We start from the raw sequence: 15454 nt of genomic DNA, 5'->3' as shown, positions 1-15454 counted from the left end.
TCCAGGATGATGACTTCCACACCTAGCACAAGCTTGATCATTCTGATGCTGCTTCTCAAACTTCTTTCCTTGGGAGTTGTTGTTGTTGTTGGGCCTCCTAAATGAGCTTCCCCTCTTGAAAGACGGACCTCTAGGTGCAAAGCTCTTCCCTCGGTTCTGTGGGAATGATCCTTTGTGACTTTCTTTCTCAGCGGTTGCCCTTTTCACACACTCTTCAGCAACCCTACACTTGTTCACCAATTCGGAGAAAGTCCTAATCTCCATTGGCCCTACTAAACTGAAGATATCACTCCGGAGTCCTCCTTCATACTTAACACACTTCCATTCCTCATATTCCACCGGGGTCCCTTGGCACATACGGGAGAACCTGAACAGCTCCTCAAACTTGTTAGTATACTCTGATATGGACATAGTACCCTGCTTCAGCTGTAACAATTCAAGTTCCTTAGCCGTCCTAGCAGAAGTCGGAAAGTACTTCTTATAGAACTCTTCTTGAAAGACATTCCAGGTGATATAGTCATCACCCTGCTGCAGAAGACGTCGGATGCCTTGCCACCAATGCGACGCTTCACCGGTGAGCATATAAGTGGCAAACTCGACACGCTGTCCTTCAGGTACCACTTGTGCTTGTAATGCTCGCTCTATAGCCTGAAACCATGTATCAGCCTCAGTCGGGCTAGTAGCTCCCTTGAACTTAGGCGGATTAACCTTCAAAAAGTTTGCCAGTGTCATCGGGCCTTGAACTCCACCTCCATCATTACCATGGTTGTTCATCTGTTGACCAAGAGCCTCAGCAGTGGCTTGCATAGCAGCAGCCATGTTCTCCAACGCAGCCATAAAGTTCACCGGGTTATTAGGGTTATTCTCCGGTGCACGAGCATTCGTACGACCTATCGCACTACCTCTACCGCGTCCACGAGGCGCCATCTGGTTCCTATACACACCAAACAATCGATACTAAGTTGATCAGTCTCAATATCGGAAGTCTAGTGCTTCAAAGTCCCAAATGCATGCTCATGAACGTTTATGCCAATTATATCAAGCAGATATACTAATAGCACATAACACACACACAGAGAATGCACAGAAGCATAGTCAGTCCATCCCTCAGGCTCTATAGGAACGAACTGCTCTGATACCATAATGTAACACCCTACCATACAGAATCTTATGCTTAAGTCATAATTCAGAGATGGCAAGGTATTACGACCTCAAAAATAAAAATTTAGTACGTATAGTAGTATGAATGATTGATTATAACTAGGAGCCTTTGTAGAAAAAGGGGTAAACAAAAATCGCAACCCAAAAGCGCAACACTCCGATCTATAACGTAACGAACAAGGATAACCAATGCGAGATTATATATATACAACTGAGTGTCAAAAACAGGAATATCGAGACTCAAAATGCGGCTGCGAAGATAACCGGTCCGAGCATAGCAATATATACATATGATAAAATAATGAAGACCCCAAAGGAAACCCAAAGGGACACAAATACATAAAACCTATTCTCCAAAATCTCCCATAAGAGGAGTCATCACAGTTTGTATTATTTAATGGAGATAAAAGTATCTAAGCAAAACATATAAACCAAAACATAGTCCCGAGAACAAAGGATCTTCGCAAATCTAGAAGTCTCCAGCATACCTCAGCGGGAAACCTCACGTCCTGCATCTGAAAACCACAAAATCCGCATGGGTGAGAACCAGAGGTCCCCAGCATGGTAACAGCTTCCACATATATAATACATAATAATGGAGGAAAGCCAAAGGCAATCCTAGAACTTCCTCCAAATAATATCAAAGCTTATAAACAAGCTAAACCATATAAGGGCATCTGACTAAAGATTCTTCAGTCTAACTAATACTTCCCTTTCCAATTCCTTTTAACCTCCCAACCGCCAGCAAGAGTATATTATAGCAAGCACAGTTATATCAGACAAAGAATATACAAATAGGAGCAGTTAAGACATTTAGACAATTAGCAAGTAATATGCAGTCAAATAGGCAATCTCAAACAATTCACATAGTATGCATATGATGAATGCCTGTCCCTAGTGGCCGATGATATCATCTTGTCGGTTATAGAGCCAACCCGACAAGTCCTGGTCGCTAACCATTGGACTGTCCCTCTGTCGCGCATCCCCAACTCGAGTTTTACTCGTTATAAATTTGATCATAAACATGATCCATATCCATCACCCTCACTGGTGGGTATTTCGGGGGCGAGCTCATCCGGGTCTTTCACAGTGCCCGGCCACACTCACGACATAGGGTCAACAGAGTATCAAGTCTCAACCTGGAGCACGTGGTGGCTAGCCACTGCTACTACCCAGGGAAACTCGTATCTCTGATAGTGGAAGTGCAATTCACAATTATCAATAATTCAGCATAAACATGCATGAATCCTCATCCATGGATCAACATCCATATCAGCCATTCCGCCTCACGGTTAAATCCATAACCAGCCAATATTCATAGCATACACAGCTATTCCGGCTCATGGTTCAATCCAGAACCAACCAATTCACAAATAATTACGGCCCTTCGGCCAATGGCATAACAATCACTTCCACCACCATCCTCCGCATCTCACTTAATCATCTTTGATCCTCATTGATCATTCATTTTCCCTTGCTTCACTCGCAAGTTACCTCATTCACTAGCCCCTCTTTAATAGATAGGCATGCCATAATGATTTAAGACATAAATGGTGAGATCGGAGGCTTAGAAGTATGAGATTTGGCTTTTAAAACTCAAAAAATCAACTTTGGGATGAAAACAGGGCCGCGCGTACGCGCACTCCACGCGCACGCGTGGATGGCCTCAAAAACTCATCGACGCGCAAGCGTCATGCACGCTAACGCGTGGATTCCAAAATTTGCCAATCGACGCACACGCGTCAACCACGCGTACGCGTGGGTGTTCTCGTGCCCCAAGCACAACACTAGCACAGTTCTGGCATAACTCTCTGGAAAATGGCTGGGCATTGGGTGCAGCACAATCGGCGCGCCCGCGCACATCACGCGTACGCGTGGATGGCACTTTTCGGAAGATCGGCGCGTACGCGCCAGGTGCGCCCACGCGCAAGGGGTCATTCTGCTAAAAATTTTCTAAGTTAAAAGCTGCAGAATTTCACAGATTTACACCCCAATCTTCCAACGGACATAACTTCCTCATTTTAAATCGTTTTTCACCCGTTCTTCGAACGGCATGGACATCCCGGATCCAATTTCATTTCTAAACAGATTTGGTACAAAACGGAGATCCGTAGTCCAAGTTATGTCCCGTCAAAGTATGCCCAAAAACCATATTTTCATACAAAACCACAATATGCCATTTTCAAAACAAAACCATTTTCAACTCTTTTCAAAATCAATCAAAACATGCCAATTTCATCCCTTTTCTTTGAAATCAATCAAAATGTATCAAATTCAATATCAAGCCTCCTCAACTCACACATTGACACATTACCACAATTTACCAAAATCACTATTTCATTATTTTAACCCACTTCACCCAAGTGGCTCAACCTCAAACATATTGACATATCTTATACTCTCCCTCATGCCAATTCTCAACAACACCAATTCCAATAAATCATTATTGTACACAATCAACATCATACTCACCATCAACATGGTTCAACCCACAATTCAACCATAACCAATCATCAAGCATATATCACAACATACATATTTCTCATACATCATACCACTAAGGCATCAATAATCATCATCACATATATGACCACATCATATATCTCAATCATTCAACAACATCAACAATTCAATGCCTATCTTAGGACCTCTAGCCTAAGTATTTCCTACCACATTACATATTAGATACGGGAAACCGAAACCATACCTTAGCCAATTTTCCCAAGCTCCACCGGAGCACTTCCAAACTACTTATCCACAAGCTCTCAAGGCCTCAACACCTCCAAGAACAGATTTTTCACCACCAAACCCTTTCCAAGCTTTCCAAAGTCACCAATTAGGCTCCAATATTCACATATACACAACCTAAGCCACAACCATCATACCCATACACAACATCTCAAAACCCAAACATCATAAAACAACAAAATACACTAGGGTTGAGAATCTTACCACACCCAAGGTCCAAGGAGACAAGATTAACCTTCTCCTTCAAGAGAGTTGGGTCCTATAACATCAAAGAACCCAAAATCTCAACATTTCACCCATGAAACTCGAAAATAAGGGCTGGAATTTCGAACAGAAACTTGTGGCTTACCTCAAGATTAATTGTATGAGTTTTGTAGAGCTCTCCGCGGTGAACGCGTGGCCGCAAACGGAGCGGCAATCGGAGCTCTAGATCAAAAGTTATGGTGGTTTGAAGATCAAGTGAGAGATATAAGGTTGAGAGAGTGTTCTTCCCCCATCCCTCTACTTTTCAGCGTGTTTTTGAGTGTTGTGAGGAGAGAGAGTGCTGAAAACTAGGGTTTTGGTTTAGTTATGTTGGGCCAAGGGCCCATTTTAGGTCCGGTTGGCCCGGTTTGGCCCGTTCGGTCCAATCTTGGTCCGAATTCTATAAAATTGGCCCATTTTCATATTTCAGTATCAAAATAAATACATTGAAGCAAACAAATGTGGTATTAATGAGATAAATGATAAAAAAAAGAATCGTAGAGGTAAAGATTAAAAAAAATGAACATTCGAATCATTTATAACAAAATCTTAAAAATGTTGATTGACATTGCAATTTAAATTCCATAAAAAAAAGTACAATCCTCCCTTACTGTTTTATGTATTGTAAATTCACTTTTTTATTTTTTAATTTAATTTTCTGTCAACTTAGCAAGGGAAAAATGTACTTTATTGAAAAAGGTAAGGTTGGTTTTTTCCTCGACTAAATTTTTAAAGTGGTCTTTGAGCTTGATGCCGTGTACCAAAATCGTTCCTGAAATTCTAATTGCATTAATTACGTCTCTGAGATTGAAAAAATTGCACCATATTAGTCCTTGACCCGTTTTTCGTTAATGACGTGCTGACATGACTTGATGACGTAAAACCTTTGGTGACACGTATCACCTTATGGTTTGGCCACGTATAACGGTATAATGACGTGTTGGTCAACGACACGTGACATGCTGACGTGGATGGTTATGCCACGTTTCACAATGTTATTTGTCCACGTGTCATTTACTATATCATCATTACATATGCACCAAATTGATTCCTTATTTTGCATCAAATGACTCATTTTAGTCCCTGAAATTGAATGTTGAGCATCAAATTAGTCCCTTCATCAGTTTGTTCTTTTTTTTTATAAATTCAAAATTTTTAATATATTTGAATACACTAATTTTAATTTTATTTTTTCACAAGTTATTTAAATACAAGTACTTCTATAAAATGTTTTAAAAAAATTAGTTTTAATTATATAATTTTTTTCTTCGATGTTTTATTAAAAAGATTATATGAGATATTGATATTGATTTAGTAAAGAATGTAAGTTAAGAGTATAATAATATTTCTTAATACAAACTTTTTAATATTTAACACCTTAATAAATATTTTAAGAATACTTGATAAGGCATTTGTTAACTGATATAAATTCATTATTCCCATCCGTTTTAAGAATGTTTGATTTCCCATATAATTGACTTTTCACTAAATTAATAAGATAGATTTATACTGTCGATTATAATAATTCATTTTATTTATAACTTAGCTTGGCCTTTCCATATATTACACTATTAATTAATATAAGCATTTATTGTAACTATGGCTTGAATAGTATTAAAATATATACAAATAAATACAAGAGTCAATAATAAACTTTTGGATTTAGTTAACATGTGCTCTAATGAATAATGATACAAGTTAAAATTTTTAATTAAAAATTTTATTATAAAAAATTGTATAATAAAAAATATAATTATAATTAGTATATCAAAAAATATTGATAATTTTAAATTTACAAAAAATATTTTATTAATTTACTATATAAAATTCATAGAATTGTACACACTAATTATATATCGAATTGACTTGATTATTCAATTCAATTTGTTTAGAGTTCATTTATAATTAAATTATATAGTCTTTAAAATAAATCTGATAAAATATCATAGCGAGATTCAATTTTAAATAAATAATATTTGACCCGATTCATGTTCATTAAATCCAATAGTTTGACTTATTATATAAAAAAGATAATCTTACATATACACATATAGATAAGACAATCTCTCTCCCTCTTGATAATATCATATAAGATCTCAAAAGTCAAATATTCCGATTTTGTGTACTATATTTTCAAAGAAGAATGTAGGAAGTGACTTGGTAAATAAATCCTCCAAATTATCACTTAAACGAATTTATTAAACGTCAATTGTTGTTTGATTTTAAAGGTTGTGTGTGAAAAAAAGTTGGAGAGAATATGTTTTGTTCGGTCATCTTTGACGTATCCACTTTTGAGCTAAGAAATATATGCTGCATTATCTTCATATAATGTTGTAGAAGCTATTTCTAATCAATCCACATAATGATTGAATATATCCAATCAAATTTCTAATCCAAAAGCATTCATGACTTGCCTCATGTATTACAAGTATTTCATCATGGTGGAAAGATATTGTAGCTATAATTTGCTTCATAGATCTCCATGATATAGTTGTGTCACCAAATATAAATAAGTATCCGGTTTGGATTTGCCTTTATGGGAATCAAATAGATAACTTGCATCTATATAGCCAAACAATTGTGACTTGAATCCATATGGATAAAATAATCCCATATAAGTGATTTCATGAAAATATTAAAACATTCTTTTATTTTATTCCAGTGTCTTTTAGTTAGAGAGAAAATGTATCTCGCTAATAAATTTACAGCAAATGTTATAGGGGTGAGCACGGGTCGCGGGTATCCGATTGCCCATTCGAATTTGAACCGAACCAAACCAATGACTCTCTAGTAATTGGTTCGGGTAACGGCTTTGGAGTGTGGAACCCGAACCAACCCGTAGAACCGACCATATATTAATTAAATAAAAAAAATTAAAAATATATATGCCTTTTAATATATTTGAATTTTAATGTCTTTAGTATTTAATATGTTTGGGTTTTAATGTGTTTAATTTTTAATGTATTTGGTGTTTAACATGTTTGGATTATTTCTATTAATGTTACATGTTTATTTTACTTACAGAATTTTTAAGATAAAAATTTCGTTTTTTATTTTTTTATGAATTTCTGTTTCATCGGATATCCAATTACCGAACCGAACCAATCCGTTTTTAATCATTTTGGTTTGGTTCGGACACACAAAAAAACACAAATCCGAACCAAACCAAACCAATTACAATTTTATTGGTTCGGTTCTAATTTTACCTTAAACCCGAACCAACCCGACCTGTGCTCACCCCTAAAATGTTATATCGGGACGTGTATTATTCGCAAGATACATTAACCTCTATGGCACTAAGATATGGTACTTCAGGATCAAGTGCTTTTTTATTTTCTTTTTTGGTCAACCTTCTTCATATTTAGTGATCTAATGATCATTGGGATTCTTACTGGAAATAATTTATTCCTATAAAATCTCTTTAGGATTTTCTGTGCGTAAGTCTTTTGATAAATAAATATCCCTTTTGCTACATATTTGATTTGAAAACTGAGACAAATTTGATTTTCTCAACCATTCTGGGTGTTTAACGCCAGGATGGCACAAGAGAGAAGATTCTGTTTTCAATTCAAATTTTTTTCAAGTTTTCAAAATTTTTTCAAAATCAAATCTTTTTCAAATCATATATTTTCAATCAAATCTTTTTCAAAATCAATTTCTTTCCATTTTCAAAAATACTTGCTATCAATTAATGATTTGATTCAACATTTCAAGTATGTTGCCTTTTCTGTTGAGAAAGGTTTAATGTTTGAATCATGTCTTTCTTTGTTAGCCAAGTCATTAATTTTTTAAAAATCAAATCTTTTTAAATTGTTTTTCAAATCATATCTTCTCAATCACATCTTTTTAAAACCATAATTTTTCAATCATATCTTTTTAAGTTTTAATTTCAAAATCTTTTTCAAAAATCACTTGATTTCTTTTCCACTCTTGGTTTTCGAAAATCAATTACTATTTTTTCAAAATGTTTTTAAAATCTTGTACTTTGTTTTCGAAAATTTCTTTCCCTCTTCTCACATCTTTCTATTTATGGACTAACACTATTCCTTGATGCACAATTCGAACTCCATCTTTCTTGATAAGTTCAAATTCTTCTACTTCTTCCTTCTATTTTTCTTTTCCTCTGACACCTCAAGGAATCTCTATACTGTGACATAGAGGATTCCATATTTTCTTGTTCTCTTCTCTTTCATATGAGCAGGAACAAAGACAAAGGCATTCTTGTTGAAGCTAACCCTGAACCTGAAAGGACCTTGAAGTGAAAGCTAAGAGAAGCTAAAGCACAATTCTCTGTAGAGGACCTAACGGAATTCTTCAAAGAAGAAGAACCCATGGCAGCCGAAAACAACAACAATGCCAACAATGCAAGGAAGGTGCTAGGTGACTTTACTGCACCTACTCCCGACTTCTATGGGAGAAGCATCTCTATCCCTGCCATTGGAGCAAACAACTTTGAGCTTAAGCCTCAATTAGTTTCTCTGATGCAACAGAATTGCAAGTTCCATGGACTTCCATTGGAAGATCCTCATCAGTTTTTAGCTGAATTCTTGCAAATCTGTGACACTGTCAAGACTAATGGGGTTGACCCTGAAGTCTACAGACTTATGCTATTCCCTTTTGCTGTAAGAGACAGAGCTAGAATATGGTTGGATTCACAACCTAAAGAAACCTGAACTCTTGGGAAAAGCTAGTCAATGCCTTCTTGGCAAAGTTCTTTCCACCTCAAAAATTGAGTAAGCTTAGAGTGGAAGTCCAAACCTTCAGACAGAAGGAAGGAGAATCCTTCTATGAAGCTTGGGAAAGATACAAACAATTGATCAGAAAGTGTCCTTCTGACATGCTTTCTGAATGGAGCATCATAGGTATTTTCTATGATGGTCTGTCTGAACTGTCCAAGATGTTATTGGATAGCTCTGCTGGAGGATCTCTTCATCTGAAGAAGGCGCCTGCAGAAGCTCAAGAACTAATTGAAATGGTTGCAAATAACCAATTCATGTACACTTCTGAAAGGAATCCTGTGAACAATGGGACAAGTCAGAAGAAAGGAATTCTTGAGATTGATACTCTGAATGCCATATTGGCTCAGAACAAAATATTGACCCAACAAGTCAATATGATCTCTCAAAGTCTGTCTGGAATGCAAGCTACACCAGGCAGTGCTAAGGAAGCTTCATCTGAAGAAGAAGCTTATGATCCTGAGAACCCTTCAATGGAAGAGGTGAACTACATGGGAGAACCCTATGGAAACACCTATAATTCTTCATGAAGAAATCATCCAAATCTCTCATGGAAGGATCAACAGAGACCTCAACAAGGTTTCAACAACAATAATGGTGGAGATGCCAAAACTATTCAGAGGCAAAAAGCTAAAAGCCCCGCTCATCTAATTAATACTGATATTCATAGATATTTTTGGAATTCATTGCATATTCTCTTCTCTTTATCTTATTTGATTTTCAGTTTCTTGGGGACAAGCAACAATTTAAGTTTGGTGTTGTGATGAGCGGATAATTTATACGCTTTTTGGCATTATTTTTAGTATGTTTTTAGTATGTTTTAGTTAGTTTTTATTATATTTTTATTAGTTTTTAGTTAAAATTCACTTCTCTGGACTTTACTATGAGTTTGTGTGTTTTTCTGTGATTTCAGGTATTTTCTGGCTGAAATTGAGGGACCTGAGCAAAAATCTGATTCAGAGACTAAAAAGGGCTGCAGATGCTGTTGGATTCTGACCTCCCTGCACTCGAAGTGGATTTCCTGGGCTTTCCAGCAATGTATAATAGTCCATACTTTGCCCAAGATTTGATGGCCCAAACTGGCGTTCCAAATCAGCTCAAAACTGCCCGGCGTTAAACGCCGGAACTGGCACAAGAATGGGAGTTAAACACCCAAAATGGCACAAAAGCTGGCATTTAACTCCAAGAAAACTCTCTACACATGAAAGCTTCAATGCTCAGCCCAAGCACACACCAAGTGGGTCCGGAAGTGGATTTTTATGTCATTTACTCATTTCTGTAAACCCTAGGCTACTAGTTATCTACATATAGGACCTTTTGCTATTGTATTTTGACATCTTTTGATCATTTTCGATCTTAGGATCATCTTTGGACGTCTAGTTCTTAGATCATCTTGGTAGCTATCTTTGAGTAGTTTTATGCTATCTTAGATCGTGGGGCTGGCCTCACGGCCATGCCTAGACCTTGTTCTTATGTATTTTCAACGGTAGAGTTTCTACACACCATAGATTAAGGTGTGGAGCTCTGCTGTACCTCGAGTATTAATGCAATTACTATTGTTCTTCTATTCAATTCAGCTTGTTCTTATTCTAAGGTATTCATTCATACCCAAGAACATGATGAATGTGATGATTATGTGACGCTCATCATCATTCTCACTTATGAATGCGTGCCTGACAACCACTCCCGTTCTACAAGCAAACAAGGCTTGAATGTTTATTTCTTGGATTCCTTAATCAGAATCTTCGTGGTATAAGCTAGAATTGATGGCGGCATTCAAGAGAATCCGGAAGGTCTAAACCTTGTCTGTGGTATTCTGAGTAGGATTCAATGATTGAATGACTGTGACGAGCTTCAAACTCCTGAAGGCTGGGCGTTAGTGACAGACGCAAAAGAATCAATGGATTCTATTCCAACCTGATTGAGGACCGACAGATGATTAGTCGTGCCGTGACAGGGTGCGTTGAACATTTTCACTGAGAGGATGGGATTGTAGCCACTGACAACGGTGATGCCCAACATACAGCTTGCCATGGAAAGGAGTAAGAAGGATTGGATGAAGACAGTAGGAAAGCAGAGAGACGGAAGGGACAAAGCATCTCCATACGCTTATCTGAAGTTCTCACCATTGAATTACATAAGTATCTCTATCCTTGTTTTATGCTTTATTCATAAATCATTCATAACCATTTGAATCTGCCTGACTAAGATTTACAAGATGACCATAGCTTGCTTCATACCAACAATCTCCGTGGGATCGACCCTTACTCGCGTAAGGTTTATTACTTGGACGACCCAGTGCACTTGCTGGTTAGTTGTGCGAAGTTGTGATAAAGAGTTGAGATTGCAATTGAGCGTACCATGTTGATGGCGCCATTGATGATCACAATTTCGTGCACCAAGGACCTACGACGTGAACGTCGTCATCACCCTCCTAGGACGAAGAAGCGGGAGTAGCAAAGGTTTCACCTGGAGCAACAGTAGTAGCTCTGGCAGTAGAGATAGAGGCAGATGTCATGGTTGTTCTTGCAGTAGAAGTAGTAACAAAAATGTTGGTGGTAGTAGTTACATCTATAGTAGTTGTTGAGTTTAGAGAACTAAACTATGATTAAGATGATGACTAAACATTATTCGGCTATTATCCAATTGTTTGTGTGATGTGTTTTGTTTAGTATACATGAAATTAATTAATTCACATTGACCCAAGAAACATGAAAAACAAGCCCATATTACATCTGGTCCAATATGATTCAAACAAAGCACTCATATCATATGATGAATGGCTATGAAAGCAAGTAATCTGAACAAAGAAGATAAGAAAAGAAATATGGCCCAATATCAATTTCAGCTTGAACAAACTACTCATTCCAACAATCTTGATCCAATGATTGAATGGCTGAATCATTAGGAAGAAAGAAAATAAAGGAGACCAATGATTGGCGCCTTTGCTCTGCTAGGATTCGCGTGAAAAGGGTGAAGGTTAATGAAGCCGAAATATTTTGGTTAGGGTATTTTAATGAAATAAACCTCGATTGCCCCCTCCCCCCCGAAGGTTATTTGCTGTGGTTGGGGCCCAAAACAGCCACCAAATCGGATCAATTGGAATAGAGCCTGATTACGTAACAAGAACCCAATAACTCAGTTGATTTGCAGCGTTTTGAAAAAACACTTTTAATTTTCTGCTGCTAAATCCCATTTCTCTTGTAGTGGATCAACAATATATACATATATTGTCAAATCAAATAATAAGTTGTTTTTAGAAGTAATATATTAATTAAAGAGATTGAAATCTAAATATTTAAATCAAAAGAAGAAACATTTATATTTTTTCAAAAATAAGAACTGTAAGCTCCGCTAAATTAGCACATAATTAGTCAATAAATTAAATTTTAATAAAGAAAATTAGAAATGCAAATTTAATAGTAAAATAGGATAGAGCTAATTAAAATGAGATTTTTTATACTAATTTTAAAGAATTCGGTCTAAGATTGGGCCAAACAGGCCGAACCTATTGAACCGGACCCAAAATGGGCCCAAGGCCCAATTCAGCCCAATGTCTCTAAGTGAACTCAGCTTCCCCTTCCTCCCTTCTCATCATCCATGCAGCAAACATTAGGGAAGGGGGAAAAGAGAGCTTTCAAACCCTAACCTCCACTTCAACCCTTCATATCTCTCCACTCTGAGCTCCGATCGCCGCACCATTTGTGGCGACGTGACCACTGCGTCGAGCTCTACAATTCTACCGGAACAATTTTATAGGTAAGTCTCACTTTTTATCGCAGCCTCTCAATCCCTATGATTTTCGAGATTTATGTAAGTAGTGTTGAGATTTTGTTGGTTTTGGTACTTTAGATTCAATCTAGCTTGCAGAACTTGTTAGGTTTGGTCCGTTTGGTCTGTGGGTATAGTAAGGATCTTCAACCCTAGTTAATTTCTTGAATTTATGTATTGGGTATTGAATTTAGGTGTATATATGTTGTATATATGTATTAGATTGTGTATATGTAATTGGAGATTGAAATTGTGGACATTAGAATCTTGGTGGAGGTCGAGTACTTGTGCTTTGGTGAGTTCTTGAACCTTGGGCTATGTTTGGGGCAAAGGGCATTGGTGAGTTGTCTCAGGAAATATGTGAATATGGTTTAGATTTCATGTATATAATATATAATATTCTGTGAAGACTTAGGCTAGTTGACTATAAGATAGGAATGAATGTATGAGCATGTAAATTGATTAGTGCTTTATGGTAAATGTTGAGTTTTGGTTTAATGGTTGATATTGAAGTTGGACTACTAAGTGATGAACTAATGATGCTTGTGATTTGGGAGAAGAAATGATTATGAATTGTGGTGGTGTATTGTGATTGTTGTAATTAAAATTATGAAATTTTGGTATACGATTATGTATATATGGATGTATAATTGATTGAAGCAGGTTATGGATGACTTTGGTAGAATAAATAGTGTGTGGCTATGTTGGATGTATGTGATGAAAGTATAATTTGTGTTTGGTTTAGTGAAAATTGAGGTTGGAAACTTTTTGGGAAAAATTAGTTTTTGGCCGAACTTTGGCGAGCCATAACTTGGCTTCCGGACCCTCAAATGGTTTTAATCTTATTTTATGTGAAAATTGAGTCCGTGAAGCTTACACCGTTCAAAGAATGAATGAAAAATGATTTAAAACGAAAAAGTTATGCATGTCAGAAGTTTAAGGTTAAAAACTAAAATTCTGCAGCTTTTGTAACTTAGTGAAATTTTTGGGAAAATGCATTTCCACACGTACGCGTGACATGGAATATTTTGCGTATGCATATACCCCCTTCATGGACAAATGCTACTGCCTGGTTTGCATGCGTACGCATGATATTTCGGTAGTGCATTTCCACGCGTACGCGTGACCACTATTTTCAGCAAAGAAGTTTTGTGTTTTAAAACTTAATTTTGAACCTTCAAACCTTTGTTTTCACTCTTTTAGCTATAGATTATAATTATTAGCCTAGTAAGAAGTTAGAATTAGGAAATTGGGGTAACTTAGAGATGAAGTTAGGAAGGAGAGGTAACTTAGAATTGAAGGAAGATTATTAATGATCGGAGGAGATGGTACTTGAAATGATAAGATGACAAAAGTGGTATATGAGGCAGTTAAGTGAGTAATGGAAAATTGAGAATGGTGTATGAGAGAATTGATGATATTAATTATTTAAGAATAATAAAATATATGTGAACCATAATTAAGTGATTATGATTTATTGAGGAAATGCGATAATGTTGCGAGTATGCCAGAGATGCATATGTGAGCTAAGAATTGAGAAATTATTGAGCTTGGGGTATTATTTTTCTCATGTCAACTTGGGGTGTTGTCTCTTCTCCCCATGTCAGCTTGGGACTCTTCCCATAGATGTTATTGAGCTTGAGGTGTTTTCTTCCCCATGTCAGGTTAGGGATTCTCCCCATGGTGTATTTTTGAGCTTGAGGATATGTCGGGATGGCTACGTAACCGACAATTGATATCAATAGCCATAGGACATGCATGCATCATGTGCATATTATTTAAATTGCTTGCTCGTGAATTATTTGGGATTGCCTACGTGATTATATTCTGTTATTTGTTATAATTGCTATCTGTATTATTTGTGAACTACTTGTGTTTGCCTTGCTTTGCTTGTCTGTCTGTGCAATTCATAGGAGACGGAGGAATGGAGGAAAGGGGAAAAGATTAATGTGCAGGTTAAATTTGGTTAGGTTAAGAACCTTTAGACGACCACCTATTTATGGCTTCTGTTTTTAGTTCTTTAAGCTTTATAATTTGAGTGTCAGCGTTCTAAGATTGCCTCTGGCATTCCCAAGACCTTATATATTATGTGCGTGGCACCTCTACCATGCTGAGAACCTTCGGTTTTCATCCCATCCTATGTTGTTGTTTTCATATGTAGGTCGAGAGGCACCCGCTAGGCATCTGATTTTCTACGGCGAAGTGGAGTATTTTGGAGCCCTACTTTTGATATATATATATATATATATATATATATATATATATATATATATATATATATATATATATATATATATATATATATATTAGACTCTCCTCATTTGTATATTACTATTTTGCTATTGTTTTGCGGATAACTAGGGCTTTTAAATATGTTCCTTTGGATTTAAGGCTGCATATTATGTATATAAATATTCTCCAGCCAGCCTTAGTTTCGTAGGCTGAGTTAGGAGCTTGTTAAATCGCTTTTTTGCCTCTCTGTTTCTGTTTCCTATTTGGTGATGCCTATAAACTTTAGATTTCTTCTCACCCAAGTAACCACATTTTTTGAGTGTTGCGCTTTTTATCTTCGCGATTTTGCTTTATCCATTTTTCAAGGCTCCACGTATACTGTATCCCATTCAGTATTATTATGTATATATTTTATTTTAGAGGTCGTAATACCACACTACCTCTGTTTTACGGCTTAAACGTAAAGCTCTATGTGGTAGGGTGTTACAAGAACTATTTTAACTTTATTTTATAATATTAGGTAAAAAAAATCTACCAATAATATAAAATACCAACATTTAATT

General features: G+C 36.5%; 1 non-coding gene across 1 annotated transcript; it reads right to left on the bottom strand.

Annotated features, from left to right (window-relative positions):
• Positions 1 to 8887: 8887 nt before the first annotated feature.
• Positions 8888 to 8995, bottom strand: LOC112792999 (small nucleolar RNA R71). The gene has a single exon (XR_003197713.1). It is a non-coding gene; the product is annotated as a small nucleolar RNA R71 (small nucleolar RNA).
• Between the last annotated feature and the right edge of the window lie 6459 nt (positions 8996 to 15454).

Source organism: Arachis hypogaea, chromosome 3 (assembly GCF_003086295.3).
Source record: "Arachis hypogaea cultivar Tifrunner chromosome 3, arahy.Tifrunner.gnm2.J5K5, whole genome shotgun sequence".
NCBI lineage: Eukaryota > Viridiplantae > Streptophyta > Magnoliopsida > Fabales > Fabaceae > Arachis > Arachis hypogaea.
Note: the sequence above shows the minus strand (reverse complement) of the source record. Positions and strands in the feature narration are given on the sequence as shown.